The sequence below is a fragment of the Lathamus discolor genome, chromosome 4 (genome assembly GCF_037157495.1).
Source record: "Lathamus discolor isolate bLatDis1 chromosome 4, bLatDis1.hap1, whole genome shotgun sequence".
Taxonomy (NCBI): domain Eukaryota; kingdom Metazoa; phylum Chordata; class Aves; order Psittaciformes; family Psittacidae; genus Lathamus; species Lathamus discolor.
Window position 1 is genome coordinate 83243385 of NC_088887.1, and position 13615 is coordinate 83256999.

A 13615-nucleotide genomic window follows, 5' to 3' on the forward strand; every position below is an offset into this window, starting at 1 on the left:
CAGCTTGTGGCTCAGAGCAGTGCCTCAAGCTAACATGGGCTCACCCAGCCCCGCTGACAGGTCTCACAGCTTCCATGGCCTGCAGCTAATGTGGAGGTCCAGGACAGAGGTGGTTCTACACTGCAGCAGTTTTCCAGTCATTGACTTCTTCCTTTATCTCAAATCAGGTCAAAAACTGAGCCTCCAAGACTGGTTGATTTAAAAAAATAAAAAAATAAAAAAATAAAACAAATATTTGGGGGTTTAGCCGCTCAAAAGATTTCATGTTATGCTTTGAAACTGGATTTTCAACATCAGCTTTCCTAGAGAAAGCATCAAGCAGAACGTAAGACATTTCAATGACAAAAAATTCTCCCTTAAGTCAAAAATAAAAGCAAACCCAATCCTAACATTGAAGAATGTGGACAAACTGACCCTCTTAGCAAGTGAATTCCTTTTAAAAAGCAGCATTTTCCAAGAAAACAAGGTTAAGCTGGGAAGCTCCCAACCACCTCCACTGGTCAGGCTGCTTAAAATTTACAGAAGCACTGGAAAACATTTTGTGATGCAAGCAGTCATCAAAAGTCAGAAACATTCCCGGTTCTCTCAACGACATAGTTGTCCTGCTTGTTTTGCAGACGTAGAGTGTATTGCTCACTCACCTAAAATAGAGTGGATTGAGAGCCTGGAGCCTGCGGCTGTTTCTTTACTGATGGAAGGTGAAAAAGATTAATTTTGGCAAAAGCTTAGCAAAAATACCAAAAGTAGCACTGTCAATAAACCATAGAAAACTGTGGTTAACACACAATGAATTACACTTGGAACAGATTTGTCTTTTTTATGTTTTTACTGCCAGACAATTCCTAAAAAAGCTTACCATTACCAAGCAAAGAAAGTAGGAAACCAATATCTGGATGTAAACAAATACAGATCTTTTTAGGAAGTAAAGATATAAATACAAAAATAATGCTGAAGTCCAAAAGTCTGCATATATCATACCCAGTCGTGAAATTCCAGATGTTTGTGAGAGTTCAAAATTCTGGCATGTTGATTGGAAGGCTCTGACCACACTCCTTTCTTTTAAACTGTTTGTATCAAGCATGCATTGGCAGTGTGCGTAGAAAACATGTGACTGCTGGATCCTGTTTCCACTGAATAAAAGTATGCTCAGGGCTATGATGAGCCTTCTTTATTTTGCAATAGGTCATAAAACGTCTTACAAAGTGACTGGTATAAGGTTTTGAGCAGATATGCTCTGCATTTCCTAGAAACCTTTTAGGTAGGTTATCCAAGCAATCAGCTTTAAACACTAAACAATCTTGCTATAAATTTTCCTGAAGTGTCACAAGATGATAGAGAGGACTCTGATTTATATATGTTTTCAGCTTAGCAACAGCTGGACGTCTGATACTGGTTCTTATTTCAGTCAGTCCCATGACAATATGAAGCTTGACATTTCAGCACGTTTCACAGGCAGTGAGTGTTGTGACTTTTTCCTCTAGAGAAGAAGGAATTATTTTCTAATAAAAACTTTTAAAGCCATTTCCCAAGGGAAGTGAATAATAAAACTTAGAAAATGGAGCCACCTTTTGTGGAAATTAAACCTAATGTCATCATTCTAAGGCTTAGAATATCTTGTCAAAAATACACATTTTGCAATCTAAATATTTCTCACTGATAATGAGAAGAAACTGCTATGTAGACTTCATCTTATACTATAGCCTTCCTTTCCACAGATTCATGATGGAAACAATTTCTCACAGAACTGGCGAGGAAGTACCATATACCTTTGTTAAAATTAAACAAGGGAGCCTCAGACATTTGTTCTGAAATAGAAACTACCACCAAAGTAAGAAGTCCATACATTTTGAGGCTGACTTTATAATCGACACAATAACTACAAATGTATTAATGACACAATTCCTGCTTGTATCCATGCATGTCAAAAGAAAGTCCAGCAAGCACATTTCTTTTATCCTCCATCATTTAATTAAAATTGTGTCTTGTCTCCTGTCCTGTATTAATTTTTAAAAATGTTTTTAGGGCAAAACAATATTTCTGCTGCACGTATGTACAGCATCGGGCATTAACTACTACTTAGTCTGGCAGTTTGAAAGTAATATGCATAAATGAATATAAGAAACAGGCACACTCCCTTCTACAGTCAGCATTGAAAATGTGCCAGCTATTCTGAAATTTTAGTCCTACATAATACTGCCATATTGTCCTCAAGGTTTACTTCTTGCTTCATGACTTTCAAGTTGTATATCAAAGATTAAGCCATTCAAATTTAAAACATAAATTAAAAATATTTTCCTACTTTAATCTCTAGCACAGACAATCAAGAATCATCAGAGTAAGATTCAAATTTCAGGATCTTGAACTGAAAAGAATCTTGCATAAAGAGGAAGAATACAATTCATCAAAGCATTTTTTTTTCCCCTCGGTCTTCACTGTTGTGGATTAAGTGTGTGTATCTGTGTATGTAGAAAGGGGAACGGACAGAAGATGTGAGGATCACATGAGTTTAAAAACTTAGGGCTCATAAAGATCTGGAACCACCACATTATTCAAACAGGTCAATGAACTGCTTATCTTTAGCCCACGGTTCAAAAGAGATTTCAAAAAAAAAAGAAAAAGGTTGTTTTGAACTTTGTAAATGAAATTGCAAGACAGAGAAGTTACAGGCTTCTATAGTACCCTATAGTAGTAAATTATGTTCCGGCATTCTTAATAAGAGCTCAACCACTGAAGCAAAACAACCCAGCTGGAATGCAAAACAAAAACAAACAGGAATGCAGCTCCAGCATAATTTGAATTTAAAAACAACGTCGGGAAGCTTTAAAAGAAAATTAACACTGCCCCAGCCAGTCCAATGAGCAGTTCCCCAAAAGTTTCAAGACATGCCAGCCCCGGATTCAGACCCTCTCCCATTTTTGGGGAAATCCAAATTCAGTCCCAAAGAAATCCAGAAAAAACTTCAGACATGACTTCAGGGAAGGTCAAGTGCCCCTCCAAGCTGGTAGCTAGTTATTCAGAAAGCAGCACAGGTCTCCAGTTCTGGTTTTATCACAAATAACCATATTCACATTTCTGTATCTCCTTTCCACATCTTGCAATGACTGACCAGCAGAAGACCTCAGGCCTGTCTTAAATTCTCAAAGCTACACCTACTAGTTTTCAGCTAGTACAGGGGTCCTCCTGCCTTCCTTCTTCTGTTCTTGGCTGTAGCTTTCTACATAATTAGGTTTCACATGTATGCATTGCTGTATTTAAAAAAATACATAAGAATAATACAAACATTTCCTGTAAGAATCATGTTCTCCACATCAGACTGAACTAGTTACAACCAAAAAAGTCTTTGTTCTTTGATTTCTAGCTGACAGTGATTAAAACCTTATTTATAAATATTTAGTTGATATGTATTTTGCTTCTAATAATATTTCTTTCCACAGCTTGGAGGTACTACATACTATCACCCTGTATATAAAGTAACTCAACATGTGAGTAGTGAGGGAGTGTCAAGGGAGGTGAATCTTCTCCTAAAAGTCAAAACATTTGTTTTTATACTGAAGCTTTTAATCTAAAGCATTGCCAAATGTGAATGCCTAAAATATCAAACTTCCTTATTAATGAACTGAGTGACACAAGAAGTTGTAGACGAATGACTAATTTTAAGCAAAATAGTCTCAGAATTTTCCTGTCTTCCAGCTGCTCATGCTGCATTGGATGGTAGAGATGATACTGACTTTGGCATGCCCACATTAATCGCCAGCAGGTGTCTTATACATGGCTCTACACAGCCACAGATTGCTGACTGATTTTCAAAAATATCTAATATCTACCATATGAGAAAGAAACTTTATTTATCCCAAATATGAAACCTTCCACCAAAACGCAATATTTTTAAGGGCTGTTCTGCTCAGAAGTAAGCTAAACATTCAGTGTCTTGGGAGTAATCAGAGCTTAAAATTTTAAAATTATCCCATTGGAAATCTAATAAAATATTAGGAAATCAATTTCCCACATCCTATGTGGTTTAACCCATTTGCTTGCTTTTACTGTGGTCCAGGGGAAATTTTGGATAGAATAACTATTGGTAAACAAATAAAACAAAGGCTTACTTCACCTTTACTGTTTGTTGGTGGGTTTGGGTTTATTTTTCCCCCATTGTAATGGTTAATATTAAACCTATACTTCCTGGCTTGTTTTAACTTATATGAGATGGATGTGGAGAATAGGGCATTTAAAAAAACCCAATGCATTTGATCTTACTTAATCACAGTTATGAAGTACACTATAGTATTTCCTTGCCTTTAGTTAACAACTTTCATGTCAAGTCAGCAAATTTTGTTATTTTCTTCATCATTTTTCTTGAATATAGTAAGATGTGTGAGTAAGAAAATTATTGAAGTCATTCTGACTTGATACAGGGTAAAGATCTCCAGGCCTTAGAGAAAAGGCACTGGGGAGACACAGCATTACAGTTGCCCTTCTAGATAGGCACCCATAAGTCTGTGAGTGAAATCTTCCTCGTTTGGAAGTCAATATCAAATTTGCTGTTCTCTACATCCATCATTTCTCCCCCCAGATATCAAAGTGCTGCGACTGGGCTACCTATACTTTAGCTCAAATAAGAATTCCCATTTCTAAATGTGGCTGTACCTCTTGACTGCAGATAAAACCTGTTTTCCAAATCACCATCACAGTTAGAGCCAGCCAAGGCTGTATATCCTTCATACTTTCCAATTTACTATTTCAGTCAAGCATATGATCTCCTCAATAACCTTTAAGTCCCACTTTGTCAGGTGCAGATCTGTATGTACAAAATTGTCATACAGTATCCAGTGGTGTCACCAGTATCCAGTGGTGTCACTCAAGACTGTAGGCTAGGACATGAAATAGAAAGAACTGTGTTGCTAACTCAGCATAGTACCAAGTGTGTACTCAGAGCTTAGAAAAACCCCACTTGAGTATAATTTATATGCTTCAAAATTATCAGCAACATTATTCTCTTTTTTTTAGTTATTAGTCTTTTTGTCCTTTTGCTGAAAACTACAGGTAAAAATAACTACAGGTAAAAATAACTACATTTATTCTATAGACATTAAAGAACAACAAAAATGTTTTCCTGGAATGATTTTTTTTTTCCCCAGGAGTTGCATGTCTGGGCAGTAGCCATATAATACATTTGCAAACTTCTGGAAATAATATATTGTGTTTAAATAAGTACTTTACAGTTTTAGGCCACAGAGTTAATAACAGCTCTCACAGAAATAATGTGTATGTGAGTGAAAGAGAAAACAGGCAAGGTTAGAACAGGCAAGGTAGGACTAGAGAACACATGAATGTGTGGCAGAGATCATCTATTTGTAGCTGAAAGAGCTCTCAAAACTGGTTTTTCAGGACGTGGGTGGAGGAGATTCTGTTTTGAAAGAAATTAAGCTTTGGTACTGTCATTAAATGTAAAATCAGCTGCTAAGTCAAAACCTACATTTGTACATGTTTTCAAATTAGTAATATATGATCAGTTTAAATTGATTCTTTTTCTTTTTTTTTTTTTTTTTTTATGGATTGGGGGGGTGATAATTTTAATAGAGTTTTTGGTTGGGTTTTTTTTTCCAACTCTTTCAGTTTTCTAGGTTTTTAGTAAAGAACCCTTCCTGCTTATAAATGAGTTCATGTAGAGGTATTTTATTGTATCACAGCAGAATGGGTACTTTTGCTGTCTCTTTTGCCAAGGTGGAAATTAAAACAAACTGTTGCAAATTTTTTTTCTGAAATTATACACGTGAAGCAAATTCAAGTAAATGAGGTTTTAATGTTTTTTAATTTTAGATAAGAGTTTGAAAGAAAGAATAAAGAAATAACAAAACTAAGGAGAGTGCAAAAAATACATTAAAACAGCCATTCGTAAAAATGTGGTCTGAACAGTGAGCTTGTCAGCAGGGAAATAGCATTAGAATAAAATATAATTACCAATATAATGTAAATAATGAAGTAATTAAGATAATATGGGCAAGAGAAGATGTCAGAAAGGTCCAAGGAATTTGAAATGAACCTAAAATGAAATCCTTTAAGTGCTGAATTTTCATGGTCAAGTTCTCCACTCCACACTTCTTGAAAATAAGATTCTTTGAAACAGGATCATAAACTGGACACTAAGAAATCACAGCACACCTGAAGATGTAGGACTTCCCATACATGGAATATAAACCCAGAAAAGGAAATGTCCTTACCTAGAAGTTAGTGTCCTAGAGTGGCTCAGTATGGTAAGTCAACCTGTAGATACCTGAAAATGAGGTACAGTCGAGGCAGACAGAGAGCTGAACTGTCCTTCCCCATCCAGCTGTCTGAAAAGTCAAGAGATTTCTCCTTCAGAGGCTGAGTCACTTAAGGAGGAGGTAGGAGGTGTGGAAAAGGGTGGCACCTTGTAGAAATACCAGATCAATTAAAAGTACAGGTGAGTGGTTACACTTCTGTGCTTGCTGTACTTTTCAAGTGCAGTAGGGCTGGGTTTCACAAGATGAAATGCTTTCAGACCTTGAAACAAAAACCAAGCAATTACTATTTGGAAAAATATGCTGCAGTCATTTGGATTCCCCACAGAAACGTACATTGCAGAGTTACGGGGCTGACTCTCAGCTAAAGGGTTTCAAGTATTTTATGCAGGTGAACATGAAGAAACACCATATTTCATCAAAGGAAAATCCTGCAGAAGTGTTACACACACTGGAATCCAATATGCATTAAGCATTTGCACTGTTTGAGTATGTGGGCAGAGGCAAAAGATCTGGGGAGGGAAACTCTCCCACAAGAGATCTTGTTTTAAGTCTCTCTTATCTGTGCCCATCTGCATTCTCCTTCAGCACAGGCAGTAACAAACAGAAAAGGGAGAAGAGACTGCCTTCCCTTTTCTTCCTTTAAAATGTCTGCAATACATTTCTCTGTAGGCTAACAAGTGCCTTACTACTAAACACAACAGCAGGGAGTCAATAACTTCCTTATAGGAATGCTGTATACAACCCTATGGTTCTGTTTAAGATACAGAGTCTGTTGAATGTATTTTGTACAAGCCCTCACTTATTTTGTATCTGGAGAGCTTTTGTAATTAAATATGTGAGATGCCGTTAGGCAAGATGCTGGGTAACCTTTAGTCCTATTGTCTTTTGTCACAGTTACGAATTTCTTTCAACACAAAAAAAGAAAACTGACACAAGTTACTTAGTTTCTCTTTAGCCATGTTTCTAGCCCTTACTTTTGTTGATGGTTACATCTTCATAGGCTTGGTACTTAATAGCATGAAGTTGTCTAAACATTGGTTATATCTGATGAAATAGAGCTGATGAAGCAGAGCAGCAGGCAAGACAATACTGAGTATAAACTACTAACTACCACACGCTTCAGAATTAATGAATACAAGCAAGCAAACATTTCTGAACTTCATACATCTCACTTCTGTGTTTCTGAATGTGAAAAATACCTGTAGCAGTCCTGGAATGTTCAGGTACACTGTTTTATATGTTTATCTTTTTATGATCAAGAAGAAAATGTTGTGAATGCATCTCTTTACAGACATACTACAACTTTACAAGTGTGACACACATGCCTCACAAAGGAAACAGATGTCTTTCCTCATGAGAAATCCACAGTGGGAATTAGTTTAATTTACTTGCTTAGCCTATATCAGAATTTGAATTATGTCTCCCTTATTCCCCAGTCAAAGCACATACAGTATTCTGGACACAGATATTTTAGCAGTGTCAAAAAAGCAATGCAAAAAGTAGAAGTGAGTATGTGCCTCTGTATTGACAACCAGTGATTTCTAATCAAAGGAAGTAATTTACCTAATCACCACGCTGGGCCATGCTTTACTATTGATTTATCAGAGCTGAAGGAATTTTTTTTTAGTTCAACCAGTAACAACAGTAACTCATTTCATATTACCTATAACCATAATGCCTATATAATCTGCTTATTGAGAGTTGGCTACATACTCTGCTTCTGCTTGCCATTCTCTCAAGAACAAAGAGGAACTTCTCTGTAAAATATACAAACACAAATGGCCACATCCTCAGCTGATATAACGGGATATAGCTCCTACAAAATCATTCTGACAATTCGATTTACATTAGCAGAGTGCATGGTTTGATATGATTTATGAGAGAAAACAAGAAATGTCTTAGAATTCCTCCTTACAATAACTTCTCTTTTAGATTCATTAATAACAAGCGGTAGGGACACATTACTGATTAGTAATCAGAGGTCACTATCTCTTGCTACTTAGAACTCCAGCATATTTTGGAGGCCGTCGCTAACAAGCTCATTTTAAATAGCGTAGGCTTATTGGTCATCCAAAGAATTCTTAAAATGCCTCCTAAGAAACTGCAAGTAGGGGATGCTGAATTTTAAAATAGAGCACTGGCAGAAAAGAGAACATAACTAGTTCAGAAATGCCATCATTTTGAATAGCTTATTCAGTGTTATTGAATTTAATTTACATTTTTAAGTACAAAACATACTGCAAAATATTACGCTACTGCCACATCCTCATTGAGCTTTTATGTAGATTCACAACAGATAGATGGGAATGAGCAATGACCCAACAGACAACGTTTTGGACAAATATCATTCTGTGGCTCCTCCGAGAAAAGGAGGAATACATTAGTGAATGCATTTTTTTTCATATACTCAGTCCTCCAAAAGAGAAGTCCTTTAATACTTTAGACTTTCCAACTATGATTAATAAACTATTGTTTTCTAGGTTATAAAATGCTATTATTATAACTGTCTTCCCAAAAGATTTAAAGATATTCTAGCAAGTGCTGTTTAAGTTTTTTAGATTCAAGATACAGGTAAAATAGCTATATTTATCCTATTAAGTTAAATATCCCAAAGCCCAGTCCCAAATGACAAGTGACAGCATGGTTTCTATCGATATCACTAAACTTACTTTCCAAAAAGAACCACGTGGCCTCATCAAAGGTCCTATTGGAAACAGTCAGGCTTTCTAATAGGAGAGATCCACGCGCAAGGTGTTTTTCAGAGATAACTAATTGGCAGGAACAAAACTGTGTCAAGCACTGTGCATGACAGTGGGATGGACAAACAGAGGCTACTGCTCAAGCCCAGGCCCTACCCCTACTTAGTTAACTAGTATGGTCTTACTCATTGGATCTGATTTTTCCAAAGTGAATTGTGTTCAACATAACTCATGGCAAAAAATGACTAAATGACTAAAACTAAACACTCTAAAACATACAGATAGGTGTTGGCAGTGGATGATGGCCAGCTGCCAGACAGCATTTAGCAGGCAGACACAGCTCCATTATCTGGGAGGTGGGTTGCACATCTGTGCCATCCACACATTTTTCTTGATTAAGCCTGGTCTGAGATCACCTGTATAAGTAGGCAGCAGTTCTATCAGGTTAAGTTAAAAGGAGAAGGGTCATTTAAGGAAAAAAGAACCCAGTGCAGCCAATATAATACTAATTAACATAGAAAAGGAAGTGGTGCTCAAGCATAGGGCGACACCTTCCTTTTGAAGGTGACTAACACAGGACTGCTCCTCCCTTAATTCTCAGTCCAGCCCTACATAAAATAAGGGGATGCTTGGACTTGTGCTACCTCTATGTACAGAGGTACTTTTCACCCCTGGTGAAAACAATTATCCAAGGGAACGTCTTGCCTATGTGTACACCCTTACTAAGAGGTACATATGACTCAGAACCAGACTAGAAATGGTTGTGCGAACCCTCAGCAACATTTGTCACTGCAACAGAGAAGAGAGGATGAAATAAGGAGTATGATTATTTTTTTTCCTATGGGCAGGTTACTCCTATAGGATTTCTGTAACTTTCCCTTGAAGATTCTGGTCCTGCTCCTAGACAGACACCTCAAAATAAAAACAAACTACAGATGGAAACTCCCTTTCTCCATGGCATCCTAGTCCATATTAAGGTGTGTGTTTAAAGATATATAAGAAGTGTCCTTGGCAGCCTTGCGAAGGGCAACTACTGGCAGTGCCAAGTACCTGAGAGCCATTTCTAACAATTTTATTCCTCCCTTGGTGCTCAAAAAGTCAGAATTCCTCTGCTTAATCCACATGCAAGGCTCATCTCCAAGCATGTCTAACCCTTTCAAAGGACAGGATGAAAAAACAACTGCCTACCAATTGGAAAAGTCATTTAACCTATGTCTAACCTAAAGTTCAAATAATTTCTCATTTTGACAGCAGCCCATCTTTACCAGCAGACTACTTTAACCACCAAGTTATATTTTTCATGGGAGGGGACACAATTGCTACAGCTTTTGTAATCTCTAAAGTTTAAATATTCAGTGAAGACAGAATAGTGCCACAGCCCTTTTACTATAATATACAAATATTGGTCTCATCGCTGTCTAAATTAATATTTAGGTATGACATATGGAATTCTTCTTATATTGTATTTTTCAGAATTTTATAACTTGAGTAATTAAAATATATATATAGAAAAGTAATTTTGTAATATCAGGTAGCAACAGCTGTTGTGCAGATGAATAACAAGTTAAAGCCACTCTCAGGTTAAAGCCACTCTCAAGTTAAAGCCACTCTCAAGTTAAAGCCACTCTCAAAAGATTATGTTACTGTTAAAGTGAGTACAACATTTCAGTAAGTCTGATATGACATACCAGAATGCCAGAGGGATTATGTTGTGTTTTACAGATTAACTTTTACCAGCCCAGTTTACGTTTCCTATTGCTGTTGCAGGTTGCCATTCCTGGGGAAGACCTTTCAGCTGCTTAAAGTAAGGTATGCAACCTGTTGTTTAACCGCACCTGCCTGAATACAGGAAGGAGCGCTGACAGGGCTTTTTCATATGCATTTTTTAAATGTGACAGTGCAGACGTATTTTGCAGCCCATTGTTCTCCCAAAAGGTGTGGCAAAGTTCATAAACTAAAGAAGGAAATAAAAAATGCTATAAGTAGCATGTAAAATGTCTAAATCTCTTCACTGCTTCTAGTTGTCACAGAAAATGGCTGAGCAGTGGCTTTTGTTTCCTTTCTAAAATTCTTGGCAGAGAAAATGCTAATCATAGCAAGTGCCAGCATTTTTCATGGAGATCCACAGCCTCCAATGTCAGAGGGCCTGATTTGCCTACAATCTGAATACCTCTCTACTCTGCAAATGAATGAAATATCTTGCCGAAGCCTCTGAAAGCCTGGTCCATAGTATGCTAAACGTGTGTATCTTGATCTTGAACCACTACTGTTATTACCTTACACAAAGAACACAAAGAGCTACTGATAAAATCAGTTATCTATAGAAAATTGTGCTAAAAATACAGCTAGATCAGGTGACATCTATGTGGTACCAGCTGAATGGCTGTAACCAGCTTTATAGTTTATGTTATTGATAAATAGCTTATTTGTTAATGAGTTATCTATTATCTGTTAATTATCTGAATTACTTTTCTCTCTATTTTAACTACTCAAAAGAACTTTCATATGGGTGGCTAAAGAAACGAAAATCATATTCTGACCAATAGTAGTGGGAGTGTGAGAATTATGATTAGATGTGCTTTATTTCATCAAAGAGTAAGAAAGATTATAATATCCCCATCACCTAAAAATCCCCACTGGGAGATTTCTGGAACAGAACCAAGTGTTGATCTCAGGGAAAGCCATCCTGTTAGAAGATGTTAGAGGAACAGAAGGTAAGGGGAGGAATCTTCTTCCTGCTCCCTATCTTAAATATTCTGATAGGAACTAATTGGTCATGGGCACAGTAAATACATAGGAGACACACCACACGCACACACCCAAAGCTGTTCTTTCTATGGTGCAGATAAGACGATGTATCAGATCTGCCACATAAAATGATACTCATGTGAGGTACTTCAAATTACACCTATCTGATAGACCGCAATTCTCCCCTTGTCCTGGTATTGTGCTGGGATTATCTGCTAGGGCTAAGTAGGCTTTTCTCTACAATGAAGATCCCTTTCTCTAGTATTTGATCAAATTAGTTGACTGAAAACTTGATTGCCATTTAAAAAACTATATGAAAATTTTGTAGCAATCACAAAAAAAAAAAACCCAAACCAAAAGAAAACCACCCCCCAAACAGTGCACCAATATCCCACTTACTTAGTGAAATCTTCATTTGACAGGTGTGTTCCACACTTGTGTTGCTGGCGCACCTAACTGCTATGCATGTCAGCCAAATGTAACAGATTGTGATCCTGTTCTCTATCCACATCAAAGCTAAATATGACCTTGGAAGAAAGGTAGGTTTTTTCCCATTCCTGGAAGATGCTGGCTCTGGTACAGTTAGAACAGAACAGTTTCCTGCAGAAGAATTGTCAGAAAATGCATTCCAAAATCAGTAACTGCAGAAATAAGACAAAGGCAAGAAAATGGGAATCAGAAAGGATGGAGTTGGATTTAATAAAGGTTCAGAGAAGTACAAAAATAATATCAAAGACGCGAATTACTTCTCCACACCAGGAAAAAAGTATCACCTTAGACCCTTTTAATGTGGTGAAGGGATATCTGAAAGGAGGTATAAGTAGTCTAAAAAAATCACAAGCAGCATGAAAAGGGTGTATTTCAGTTCTCCCCTAAAGCAAGAGCTATTTGGCATCAAAATTAAACTAGTAGGGAGAAAAAGGAAAATAGAAAAAGGAAAACAAAAGCGATGCTTCTTCCTACAGTATCTATGTAACCTGTCCTTGCTGCAATGAAGGTGTTTGCAATACCTTGTGAGAAGCAACAGTTTATTTGCACACATGTATCTGTGTGTGTGTATGTAGGTGTGTACATACATAGAGACTTATGTGTGCGTCCATACCTAAAACAGTTCAATGGGACACAAGACAAGTTTGTAGAAGAGAAATCCATAGATGGTTACTAAGTAAACAAATTATACTTGGCTAAGACCCTACCATGCAAACTGATAGAATCTGTAAGGACTCTTAGGGAAAGTAATTTATATGCTTTCCCTGTTCTTCCACTCTTTCCTGAGCATCTACTTTTGGTCATGTTTGGAGACAGAATATTGGGCTAAATAGTCTTTTGGGATGAACAAGGACAACTACTCTTATGTTATGCCCCCATTGTCAATATTTGTATAAGGCACATAGCTAAAATAGCATCAAAATTAGTTCCTAATTCTGTTGATGTGAACAATTAGCAACACAATCAGGTGATTCAGCATTGTTATTTCAGTTTCTTCAGACGGAATTTCTTCTCTAGTTACATGAGAAATGTGGAGAGTAGGTATATACTTAAATATAGAGAACCCTGTATTTTGTCAGCACGTTTAAGACCCTTTCCTTACTCATAAATACCTTTGCAGTCAAATAGTATTGCTCATCTGTTCAAACAGCATAAAATAGAAGGCAGATTTATGATATGTGTTGAAATGTAGGTCATCTGCAGGAGTAAAATAGAAAATGGATCATAGAAGTGTCATCTTCCCTCCATGTTCCCCTCCCAGCTTCTCTAGAGAAGAATTCAGCTGTCTCATTGTCCTTGCTTATCAACAGAAGTAGAAAGGTTAGCAGCATTTCCAAGTATACTCCAAAGAACAAATTTCAGGTAGAGATTTCAATCAATCACAAACAAAACTATGCAAAAAAAGACCAAAACAAA

General features: G+C 36.9%; 1 protein-coding gene across 4 annotated transcripts in view; it reads right to left on the reverse strand.

Moving 5' to 3' along the window:
* Nucleotides 1-6349, reverse strand: part of SCEL (sciellin) — a 48909-nt gene extending 42560 nt beyond the window's left edge. For 2 of the 4 annotated variants that reach the window (XM_065675812.1, XM_065675809.1), the window contains exon 1: nucleotides 6219-6349. The gene's annotated coding sequence lies outside the window, so the exon portion shown is untranslated. Of the gene's footprint in view, nucleotides 1-641; nucleotides 689-978; nucleotides 1031-6218 lie in introns of those variants that run through there. The other 2 variants (XM_065675810.1, XM_065675811.1) reach the window with 2 other exon arrangements.
* Nucleotides 6350-13615: the final 7266 nt, after the last annotated feature.